Source organism: Oncorhynchus mykiss, chromosome 21, assembly GCF_057628025.1.
Source record: "Oncorhynchus mykiss isolate SJ-2025 chromosome 21, ASM5762802v1, whole genome shotgun sequence".
Lineage (NCBI taxonomy): Eukaryota > Metazoa > Chordata > Actinopteri > Salmoniformes > Salmonidae > Oncorhynchus > Oncorhynchus mykiss.
The window spans coordinates 10,860,122-10,872,336 of record NC_143042.1 but is presented as its reverse complement, the minus strand read 5'-3'; the positions used below and the strand labels follow the sequence as shown (position 1 = coordinate 10,872,336).

Below are 12,215 nucleotides of genomic sequence, written 5' to 3'. Positions count from 1 at the left end.
GAACACGTACAGTTGGTGTTTTGAGCCACAGCAAATATTAGCATTAAAACTAGTGGGATGCTATCTGACTTTTTCGCTGTTGTTTGGTTTCTAGAATCCTCTGTTAACAAAATCAGAATAGACAAAGAATGTACTATTTTATGTGTATGAAATTTTTAAAAGTAACAAACTAGAATGTGCGTCAATGTTTAGATAAGTCTGGACACGACCTTTTGATGTCTGATGCGATCTGGTATAGCCTGGCAGTAACAGCAGTATGCCGTTGGTAAGTTATGACTATGTATGCTACAGTATACACTCTAAAAGCAAACTCGACATGTGCTGACATTGTGTGGTCACCAAACACTTGGGATATTGCAAATGTCAATGTTGGTGTTCTACTTGTGTAGTATCCTGGTGGCAAGCTCTTCCTGTGTGGTATACTGGTAGTTAACATAAGTTAGAGAGGCTACGCAGTGTGGCTTTGGCTATAGCACCTCTCCAGCTCTTACCTAGTTCTGCCTCTGGTAGAGTTGTTTCTCTGGTCACCCACACATTGTGGAAGGATGAGTTTCGCTCAGTGGTAATGTGTGCAGTGAAGCCTCTATCTGGGGAGCGTAGACTTCTATTAGAGCCATAAATCATGTTAGTGGGAGAGGAGGGTGGACAGGGGGAGGTGGAGGGTGGACACGGGGAGGTGGAGGGGGGCTCAGGGTCGTAAATCTCATTACCTGAGACTGTTGCTCCCGTTCTCAATCACTCCCATTATCAGCTGACCTTGACCAGCAGTGCAGACACTCACACTCAATCAGGCCTCGGGGAGATGTATGCTTGCGTGTGTTGTGCGTGTGTGTGTGTGTTGTGCGTGTGTGTGTGTGTGTGTGTGTATGTGTGTATGTGTGTGTGTGTGTGTGTGTGTGTAGTGAGAAAATGTCAGAAACCTCTTTACTTTTTCCACATTTTGTTGTGTTACAATGTGGGATTATAATAGATTTAGTTGTCATTTATTTGTCACTAACGTCAAAGTGGAATGAAAAATAAAACTAATATACTGTATCTTGATTAGATGAGTATTCAACCCCCTGAGTCAGTACTGTACATGTAAGAATCGCCTTTGGCAGCGATTACAGTTGTGAGTCTTTCTGAGTAAGTCTCTAAGTCTCAGGGCTTTGCACACCTGGATAGTGCAATATTTGCACATGAATCTTTTCTTCAAGCTCTGTCAAGCTGGTTGTTGATCAATGCTAGACAGCTTTGAATACCAATTTAAGTCAAAACTGTAACTAGGCCACTCAGCAACATTCAATGTTGTCTTGGTAAGCAACCAGTGTATATTTGCCCTTGTGTTTTAGGTTATTGTCCTGTCTGGGGAAAAGCAGACTGAACCAGGTTTTCCTCTAGAATTTTGCCTGTGCTTAGCTCTATTCCATTTATTTTTATCATAAAAACAGATCCTAGTCCTTGCCGATGACAAGCATACCCATAACATGATGCAGCCATCAAAAAAATATATGATGAGTGGTACTCAGTGATGTGTTGTGTTGGATTTACCCCAAACCTAACACTTTGTATTCAGGACAGAAAGTTCATATCTTTGCCACATTTTATACAGTTTTACTTTAGTGCCTTATTGCAAACATGATGCATGTTTTGGAATATGTTTTATTCTGTAAAGGCTTCCTTCTTTTCAGTATGTCAATTAGGTTAGTATTGTGGAGTAACTATAATGTTGTTGATCCATCCTCAGTTTTCTCCTTTCACAGCCATTGTTTCTATTTTAAAGTCACCATTGGCCTCATGGTGAAATCCCTGAGGGGTTTCCTTCCTCTCTGGCAACTGAATTAGGAAGGACACCTGTATCTTTGTAGTGACTGGGTGCATTGATAAACCCAGGATCAAGGATATTCAACGTCTTCTTTTTGTTGTTGTTGCCATCTACCAATAGGTGCCCTTCTTTGTGAGGCATTGGAAGACCTCCCTGGTCTTTGTGGTTGAATCTGTTCTTGAAATTCACTGCTCGAATGAGGTAACTTATAGATAATTGTATGTGTGGGGTACAGAGATGAGGTAGTCATTAAAAAATCATGTTAAACACTATTATTGCTCACAGAATGAGTCCATGCAACTTATTATGTGACTTGTTAAGCCAATTGTTACTCCTGAACTTATTTAGGCTTGCCATAACACAGGGGTTTAATACTTATTGACTGAAGACACTTCAGCTTTGAATTTTTTACGAATTTGTAAACATTTTGAAAAACATAATTACACTTTGAAATTACAAGGTATTGCGTGTGGACCAGTGATGAAACATCTCAATTTAAATTCAGGCTGTAACACAACAAAATGTGGAAAAAGTGAAGGGGTGTGAATACTTTCTGAAAGTACTGTATATCTGACTAGGTCAGGGTCGTTCAACCTCCGTACAGTATAACCATTAGTTCCAATGTGTCCATGATATTCGTGATCTCCTTAAGTGCATGAGGGTGATAGTTTGCAGTGTGATTTCCTTCACGTTCCACTGAAGTACTGGAAACCTTTTTTTTTATAGTCTCTCACCACAACACAACGTGGAAAAGTCAAGGGGGTTGAATACTTTCTGAAGACACCGTGTATTATGTGTGTGGGCGTTCATGTGTTAGAGGAGTCTTGTTGTCATACAGGTCAGCTGTTACGATGCTCATAATGTCAGTGGTGCGAATGGATTTGGACATGAACGTGTTCCTGTTTGTTCATATGTTTCTGCATTTCCATGTACTGTATGTTGCGTTTCAGCTCGTTTAGTTCTTTGATTCCATTTTTGTCTTTGCACTCCAATCTTCTCTATCGTCTCAGCCGACTTTCTCCATCTGTCGTCTTTATTGGACCTCTCTGACCTTTTCTCAGTCTCTGTCCTGTGCTGTTTGCTTTTCTCAGAGTGGAGTTGCAGCTCTGTGGCGTTGCCCTTGGTTTCTCTGTTGTTAGAGCACTCCTGCCATCAATCTAACAGTGGGGAACACCGACCAAATGAATGTCAGGATTCCAAAAAGAGCAGAGAAGCCAGTCTTGTGTTGCTTACACACACACACACACACACACACACACACACACACACACACACACACACACACACACCACAGGAGGCTGCTGAAAGGAGGACGGCTCATAATAATGGCTGGAATGGAGTGAATGGAATGGCATCAAACACATGGAAACCAATGTGTTTAATGTATTTGATGCCATTCCACCACTTCCGCTCCAGCCATTACCACGAGCCCATCCTTCCCAATTAAGTCAACCTCCTGTGACACTCACACACACACACACACACTGATCGTTATTCACAAACCAATTTCTCTATTTCTCTCCCCACTGTTGGTTTCTTGCTACTTCACGTCCTCTTTCAAGCACACAACAATCAATTACCAGGTGGATGCAAACCACAGTGCAAGTTCACTTAGAATGTTTATGCTATATAAGGGGTGTTGACTGCATTCAGACAACGTACCCTGCAAGCTGTCCACCAACAATGTCATTGGATATTGAGGCAAAACAACATCAGTCCTAACAATACACCTTGACAAACATTTTTTGTAAACCTGCAGTGCGGTATATGTTTTTGGGGCTTTAGTCACCTACTGTAGAGCGCACACACACACACAAACACACACAGGTCTTGGAACAGGTCTCGTTAAAGACCACTGCAGGGTCAGAGTGCACCGTACCCGTGTCACTTAGCCATCCCACAATCCCCTGGGGCCTCAGCACAAACACAACAAATCACTGCACAATGCCTGCTGCCGGCATCCTAATGCCTAGATCTTTACACTTCAAAAACACAATTATGCTAATGCCAGGAATCATTTGCCATTCCGGGTCTGATTTAATTCACCCTTTTAGCGAAGAAAGCTAATTAGAGGGTTTAATTAACATTTGCGACACAAACCGAGAATGGGTCGGCGAGCCTGTCGATCGTAGAGAGCAACTAGCACTACTGAAGACGAGGGAAGAGAGAGCGAGAGAGAGAGAGAAAAGGTCTGAAACCCATGCAGATGAGGAGAGGGAGCACCATAGGGAGCACTAAGTGAAGCTCCTCCAGCCGTCTGCCAGGGAATCAGAGCACTGTCTTGTGATGTCTACTGCTGCAATGGTTTGGTAATTATCACAGTGTGACTTAGCCAACGGCTGCCTCAATAACACACTACGGGTGACATTTTACACTAGCAGTGCAGTCTGGCCAATGAGCAACAGGGGGGAAGGAAGTGCAAAACAATACAGCATGGAACAAGTGGTGACATCCCACCCACGGAAAGGAGGCATCCCAGTAATGCACTCTAACCCAGACCAACAGGTGATCACAGATAACCCTGGGAACATGGGAACATGTCAGTCACACACCTTAATGGAGTGTTAAAGGCCCAACAGTAGTAGTTGTGTAATACATCAGCTGGAGTCATCACAATGACACCCTACGATCCTGGCTGAAGCTAGTCATCAACGAGATGAGGATATTTGACAGGAGGGAGAATGGCACACCTTTGTATGCAGTGCACTCCACTCAGCCTGGGGCAGGAGAACACTTTCACCTTCGTCTTCATGGCACAGAGCAGCTCCTCATCTCCTCCACCTGAAGGACAATCATAAAGAATACATTAATGACGGATTAACTTCACGCTCTCTCTCTCTCTTCACTTTCTCATTTTTTTATGACATGACCAATAGAGGTCTTCAACATCAAACCTAAAACCAACTTGACACTGGCTCAGTGGTACTCTTAAAAAAAAGGGTTCCTAATGGGTTCTTCGGCTGTCCCCATAGGAGAACCCTTTTGGGTTCTACATGGAACCCAAAAGGGTTATACCTGTCCCAGAACCAAAAAGGTTCTGTCTAGAACCAAAAAAGGTAATTTAAAGGGTTCTGCTATAGGGACACCTGAATAACTCTTTTAGGTTCTAGATAGCACTTTTGTTTCCAAGAGTGTCAGGTGGTGCTCTGTCAACACCACAGCCCAGAGACGAACAACAACAGGAATATATTCTGCTATGAAGTGCATCAATGTAGCGATTGACTTCAACAGTGTGTCATTTTGATAAGACTTGCTGGGGTCTCGCTATCGTGCGAAACACGGTTTTTATATGAAGTCAATCACCGGCATTAATCCCCATCTTCAAAGAACTGTGAACATAAAGGCAGTGGGAGAAAAAAAACTCTGATAACTTCAATCGACAGTCTGCACCACGCAACGCTCATTAAAAAAACAATACGAGCCTAGAGGAATAGAACAGCGGCAACAATGGCGGTATACCAGGGTGGTTGGATGTGAGGGCTTTGTAGTGAACCTGATTAGAGGGAAATTGCTTTCTAGCGCTCTCAGGGTCTGCCTCCCCGAGTGGCAAAGCTCTTGTCAGCACTAAAGGTAGAGTCTCAGAAACTATTCTGTCAGTCAGAGATACCCAACATGAGGGGATGCTCCTGAACTGCTGGAGAACAAAGAACGAGGAGGTTCTGATGATGCCTAACAGGGTGATGGGTTAAATGGCTGTTGAAGAGGGGGACTTTGTTTGAGTTCATTTCGGCTTGATCGAGTTGATGTTTCACTTGATACCAACGCAGGCAATCCAAGTCACCTCAACCATCTGGGAGGTTCCCTCTCAACTCCTCGACTCGCAAATAACTACAAAATATTCCAAATCCTGGTGGTCTAACATCACTGTCAATTCTGCTAAAATATATTTTGGCCAACTTGGGCTATCAAGTTAAGTTCAGTTAATTAAGTCAAAAAAGTGTTTGGTTGATGTTTGATTGATGTCGTAATTAAACTGAGTGAGCACTCGGACCCGTGTCTGTATTGTATTTGTGTCTTTGCATTAGACTGTGTCGACTTGGCTCTAGATAGGAGATATGTCAGTGACTGAGCCAGGACAGGAATCCCATGGCAACACTCATCCCACACGATCGATAACCACTGTGACAACCGCCGCATCCGCCTCGCCCTCGGTCGAGGTCCACAGAACAAGCCATCCTGGGGCCTGAGACTGACGATAACAGCCCCGGAGAGGTAGCTTGATTTACGACCGTAGTATCAAGATTGAGGCACCCCCATCCACCACAGTCGCCCCCACAAACGACCTGCCTCCAGTGGGGCTTAGCCTGATGCTCACACCAGTCTCCCCACCTCCACGCCTGTCCACCCTCCAGTGTCTGTCTGTCTGCCATTTAATAAGGCTAATATGCAACACAGCTGAGGTTAAAGTACCTGCCCTGGAGGAGTCTGGGTAATCAAACTGTCATTTTCTGTGTTAGAATGGATGTCACATAGGACAGATAAGAAGACTCCATTTTAAAGGGTAAACAGGAAGGCAGAATTAATATATCCCTCACCTCAATTAACTCGACTGCCCAAGTTAAGGGTGTGTCAGTCTGTCGGCCAAATGGAGCTATTCGCAGATGTTGTCCCATACCTCAGCCCCCACCACCACCCCCTACCCACCTATCCACGACCCCCCCCCCCCCCCCCCCCCCCTCCTGTTCATCGGTGGAGGTTGATGAGCGATTGAAGACATTGCCTCCATCTCTCTCCCGAGCCGTATCAATATTCATGGGGCTGTCGGGCGTGTGTGCGCTGCCTGTCTCGTTACCCTTTGATCCCCCTGCGAAGGCTGTCGGAAGCCCAGCCGCACCAACAACACAGGCGGCGTTTGAAGTGAGGAGAGAACAGCTGCTCACATTGATCTCCAAACACTCTCTCGCTCTCTGCAGCACCCCCACACACATATAAAACACATACAAAACACATACGAAACACATACGAACACATACGTTCAGTCCCACCCGCGGGCATGCACAGCTCCGCATGAAGTACATTGAGTCTGTGATGAAACATCAAACACAAGTGAACAACCTCTATGTAGACACCCCACTATGCCAAACATAGTAATAGAAACAGTACAGCTGTGACAAGTGCCTTGTTAATTTACTCTTCCATCATATTGTCACAACAAACTAATCAACAAGTTTTTACGGTAACGAATTACCGTAGTTGCGTGGGGTCATTGCTGTATTTAAACACAGTAAAGAAAAAGCAGGAAAACTAGTTGCTCGTAAATCATTTCGGTTTAGTTACTATCAGTGATATTATTCAGATCCACATCTAAATATATTATATTATATTTCACTTACTTCTTTATGCCCTTTCAATTTCGTAATATCTAGCAATTAAATTAAATAAAAATAGGAAGAAGTTGGCTTATTTGAACATTAATTGGTTTGAGTGAGTAAATGTACATTTTTATTTGCAGTGATTGGTTATTTTAACTCTCAATAGAGAGTAAGTAACCTCAGGTTCGTTCAGCCAATCCTATGGGGGAAATTAATGAGTAAAGAATAAGGTTTTGCGATAAACGTTAAAAAAAAGGTCTGTGGTAAACACAGGCTTAGGAGATCTTGAACGTTTTGTTCTATGAGATAATATCAGTCAGTTAACATGACCTTAATGAATTATGAAGCCTTTATGTGATTTTTTTTATTACAAAAATACAAAAAAAATCTGTGACATTAGCTGATGAAGATTATCTCATAGAACAAAAACGTATAAGATCTCTTAAGCCTGTGTTTACCACAAACCTTATTTTCAGTGTTTCTCCAAAAACCCTAGAAAAACTCCATTCATTTCCCCAGGCTTTGACCAACAAGTCATGCCTACAGTTAGAGTTGGTGCCTACAAAAAGACGCCATTACTATTGCGCTCTATTGCAGTCAATTTTGCACAAATTTAAACCTAGAGTTAAAATAGGTCTCTGACTTAATTTGTAATTCTAACCAACCCAAACTATGATGACGACATCTAAAAAAATACATGAAGATTGAAATAATACATCTATTATAATCCTATTAAATTAAGGTTTATTGTCAAATACAATCTGGAAATCAGGCAAATTAGTAATATCAATACAGTCAGTTATTACAGTGCATTAGAATGACATTATCCAGGCCAAAGGGTGTAATCAATATAACCCACTATCAGACATTTATAAACCTGTAAACCTCACTAACTGTAGCCTCTGCATGACTCCATTTTATTTTATACTCAGTACGTTCTCATGCTCTCTTTATATCTTGTGTGATATCTCATAACATACACATTGGCAAATTATTGTTATGGACTATGTACATAGAAACACATATTTCCCATTGTTCTACCATCGGTTGTGGTGTTGGTTGGAATTGCTTCACACTGACTGAACAGAAATAAGAGGTCAATCTAATTTGACAAGCCCAGAAACAAATCAAGGTTTTAGTTTAGAACACCCTATGAGAACATCCTATGAGAACACCCTATGAGAACACCCTGTGAGAACACCCTGTGAGAACACCCTGTGAGAACATTCTATGAGAACATCCTATGAGAACATCCTATGAGAACACCCTGTGAGAACATCCTATGAGAACACCCTATGAGAACACCCTGTGAGAACACCCTGTGAGAACACCCTATGAGAACACCCAATGAAAACAACCTACAGTATGAGAACACTTTATGAGAACACCCCCTGCGGATTTTGTTCCAGTGACCAAATAACCTCAGTAAGTCTAGTTAGTTAATCAAATTTTCAATTCATGATCATATAATTGAATAAGCTAATTATTTCCCCTGGGCCTCGCTTGCCAAAGTAATACGATGCACCATTTTCAGCCTTGTATGTGAAGTTAGATGAATGTCTTACATTCTCAAGAGAAATCCAAGGACAAATCACGGGTCTCGATGCAAAATGTCTCTTTCATTGTTTCTGATAGCACCTTGAGTGTGCTTCGCATGTCAAAATGTATCTTTCACAGGGAGTGCTCACCAAATTGTGGTCACCCATGTAATATTGACTGCACAGTCCCATTCACTCAGATGCAAAGCAGAGAGCTGTTAAACACATCTGACCTATTCAAAAAGAGGGCATTGCAACAGTGCTATGGTAACCATGCTGGTAGTACTAAGTGTATTTTTATCTATGAGTGGAAATGCTCATGGAAAACAAGATAAGTGTATGTTCTTAACAACGCTCTTATCGCAGACTGTTGTTAATCCGTGTCCTGGTTCAATTCCAAACCTGGCCCCTCACTCCATCGTGGCCATGTAGCTTGGTTCCCAGTGTCAAATTAGCATAACCACTTCACTGTGACAATGGATATGTGGTGAGAGTTCTGGCACAAAATGGCTGTCATGCATCACCCAGGTGGGTTCTACGATGTGGTGAGTTTCTCCATATGACAAGTCCTGAAGAGCTACTGGGTGTGCAGGCCTGTCCCAAGTAGCATGAGTAAATCTGATGATCTCATGAGTTGGACAAATAAGGCGGGGGAAGGTGGGGCTACAGTAGTATACAAGGTTTACAAAAAAATTGAATACTGTGTTGACCACACTCTTTCTTTTCGGTCTATAATACAGCCTGCTAGGAACCATCTCGTTTTTCTAGAGATGGTACAGTGAATCATGGGCAACCCTCCAGGGATGATCCCCCAGAGAACGACAGGAGATAAGAAAGAGTCAGCTCTGAGAAATACACCCCAGCTGGAAGTTAACCCTAAGTACAGACCTAGGATCAGCTCTGAGGAATACACCCCAGGTGGAAGTTATCCCTAAATACAGACCTAGGATCAGCTCTGAGGAATACACCCCAGGTGGAAGTTATCCCTAAATACATGTCTAGGATAATCTCTCCCTACCCCAGTCCTACTCTTTAAACTTACCAACTGATCAGTGTGTTAAAAGCATCTTAACTCATTAATACGATATATGACACTTGGTTTGTTAAGATGTTAAATCGAGAATGACTGAAAAGCTGCATTCAGATCAGCAGCTGCATCGTCCATTGCTCCCAGAGGGAGAGGTTGGAGATCGATACAGCCAATCTTCAGAATAACGTTAGCCACTTCCTACTGGCGCTAATGAAGAGAGCTGTCTACAGAGAGCGAGGAAAACCTTTCTCAAGGGACCCACAGTTACCCATGATCACATTACGAGAGACGGGCAGTGAAACAGACGTAACAGATTGAGCAAACACATACCTAAATACACACACACACACACACATACACACAGACTACAAACACACACCTAAATACACACACACACATGCACACAGACTACATGCACATACCTAAATACACACACACACACACACACACACAGACTACAAACACACACCTAAATACGCACACACACATGCACACAGACTACATGCACATACCTAAATACACACACACACATACACACAGACTACAAGCACATACCTAAATGCAAACTTGTTATAAACACTCACACAAACATAAGCCAAATGTGAGCCTGATACAAAATGACACAAAGTCCTATATATGTATATTAAACTTTCCACTGTTTTAGTGTACCTCTTAAAGAATTAGATTTAGAATTAGTTTCTCATTACGTTCAAACAGTAACTTGTATGATAAGTCCTTTATAGCACCATATATATATATAATACTCTCCCAAGGCACTTCAGTGCTCTTGTCTCTCTTCTGAACTTCAAATATGTGTATGGATTTCTTTCCGTACAGCTATATTCAACATATTCCTCAGTGTTTACATGACCTTCACAGGACTAATGAGGTGCTTTTGTCCCAGCCTGATCACTAGAAATAGACTTGGATGTGAAAAGGTCCTGAGAGCATAGATATCTGCCTTCCTCTGCACTCGCCCAGCAATGGGCACAAGCTCATCATGCTCAGAGCCGGAGCGCGCTGCTTCGACCACTGCGTCACCGCAGTTCACAATGCTCTAGCAAGCCGTGAGAATACTTGATGATAGAAACAGGGCATTGTTTTGTATTATTTTGTTTTATTCCTGCCCCCAAACCATAGCCCTAACCTTAACCACTCAGACTTAAAGTCTAAACTGTTAACCTTAGAGTTGTTTCTGTTTTAACTCTGTAACCACACGGAATCAACCCATGTACCCACACAGAATTAATGCTTCAAAAATAGACTTTCATCCATAATACGTAGAATTTCAAAGGGAAACTATGAGATTTGATGTTTCGTCCACCCGCTGAATTACACTGTGCCCTATGATGGCCGAGGGATTGTGTTGGCAAATTATTTGACCGCTTGTAGAACAGTTTCCATAATGACTGATGGAAAGGTATCACGACTATATTAAAATAAAAGTTGCATTTAATATTTCTCACTGTGATATAGGAACTTGAACTACTGCAATATTGCCACAACCTGAACAAACTGCTATGACAATTATTATATTTTTTTCACAAAGTAAAATCACTGTCCATTTGGAAACCGCCACAAGGCTTTTCTTGGACATATAGCTGGAGCTGATGAATACAAATAGAGAATAGAGCTGATGAATAGAGCACACATGTACGTAAATTCACCCACACTTAAGTAGAACAACATGGAAGGATAGTAACCTGGCCGCAGGAGGACGGTTAATGTCAATGAGCTAGCTATGTGAATAGCCCCACTCCGCAAATATGCACATTGGTTCATATTTTTTTTACAAATGTTTTTGTCACTGCTCGACCAACTTTATACATGAAATCTATCAATATATTTTTTACCTAAGACCACAAAGGAAACAACCATGTCGACTATTTAGTAGTATATATTTACTATATTATATATAGCATCCTGTTCGTATTAAAATGTACACAAAATATATCCACAATCACACAGGTTATAAACCAGAAAGCATATCAGTTAGAAGTCAAATCAATTCTCTCTTGGCTTAGAGATGCAGAGACACCGCTGACGCAATGTTCGAACTTACCATGTCTCTCTTGAACGCAACCCAACACAATAGCTGAAAATGATGCAGACACCAACAAAACCTACTGTAATCCTCCTGTAAACCTCCTGTAAAACCTGTTTCCTTTGTTGTTGAGGTAATGCAGAAAGTACATACAATCTGCTCTCTTTTATTAGCCGACTCATATTGTCTCCTAAAAAAGCGCACCTGGCAAACTTCCCTTTATGACACACTTGCACACGCGGACAAACACACACACATCCACAGTTTCTTCACTTGGGTCAATATCAACAGCACATTTTGTAGGTTCATGCAGATGTAGACATACTAGTTGCACAATACTCCAGGTTGCATAAAGCACCTTATCTTTCCTACACACACACACACACACACACACACACACACACACACACACACACACACACACACACACACACACACACACACATTCCTCCAACCTTCCATTGACTAGCCTGCTTTGTACTCTGTA

The 12,215-nt window shown here is 42.1% G+C and overlaps 1 long non-coding RNA gene across 1 annotated transcript; it reads right to left on the bottom strand.

Annotated features, from left to right (window-relative positions):
- Positions 1 to 491: 491 nt before the first annotated feature.
- On the bottom strand, positions 492 to 11,933 carry LOC149972981 (uncharacterized). The gene is made up of 3 exons (XR_016490439.1): positions 11,747 to 11,933; positions 4,495 to 4,585; positions 492 to 2,961 (listed from the first exon to the last, which is right to left on the bottom strand). It is a non-coding gene; the product is annotated as an uncharacterized LOC149972981 (long non-coding RNA).
- Positions 11,934 to 12,215: the final 282 nt, after the last annotated feature.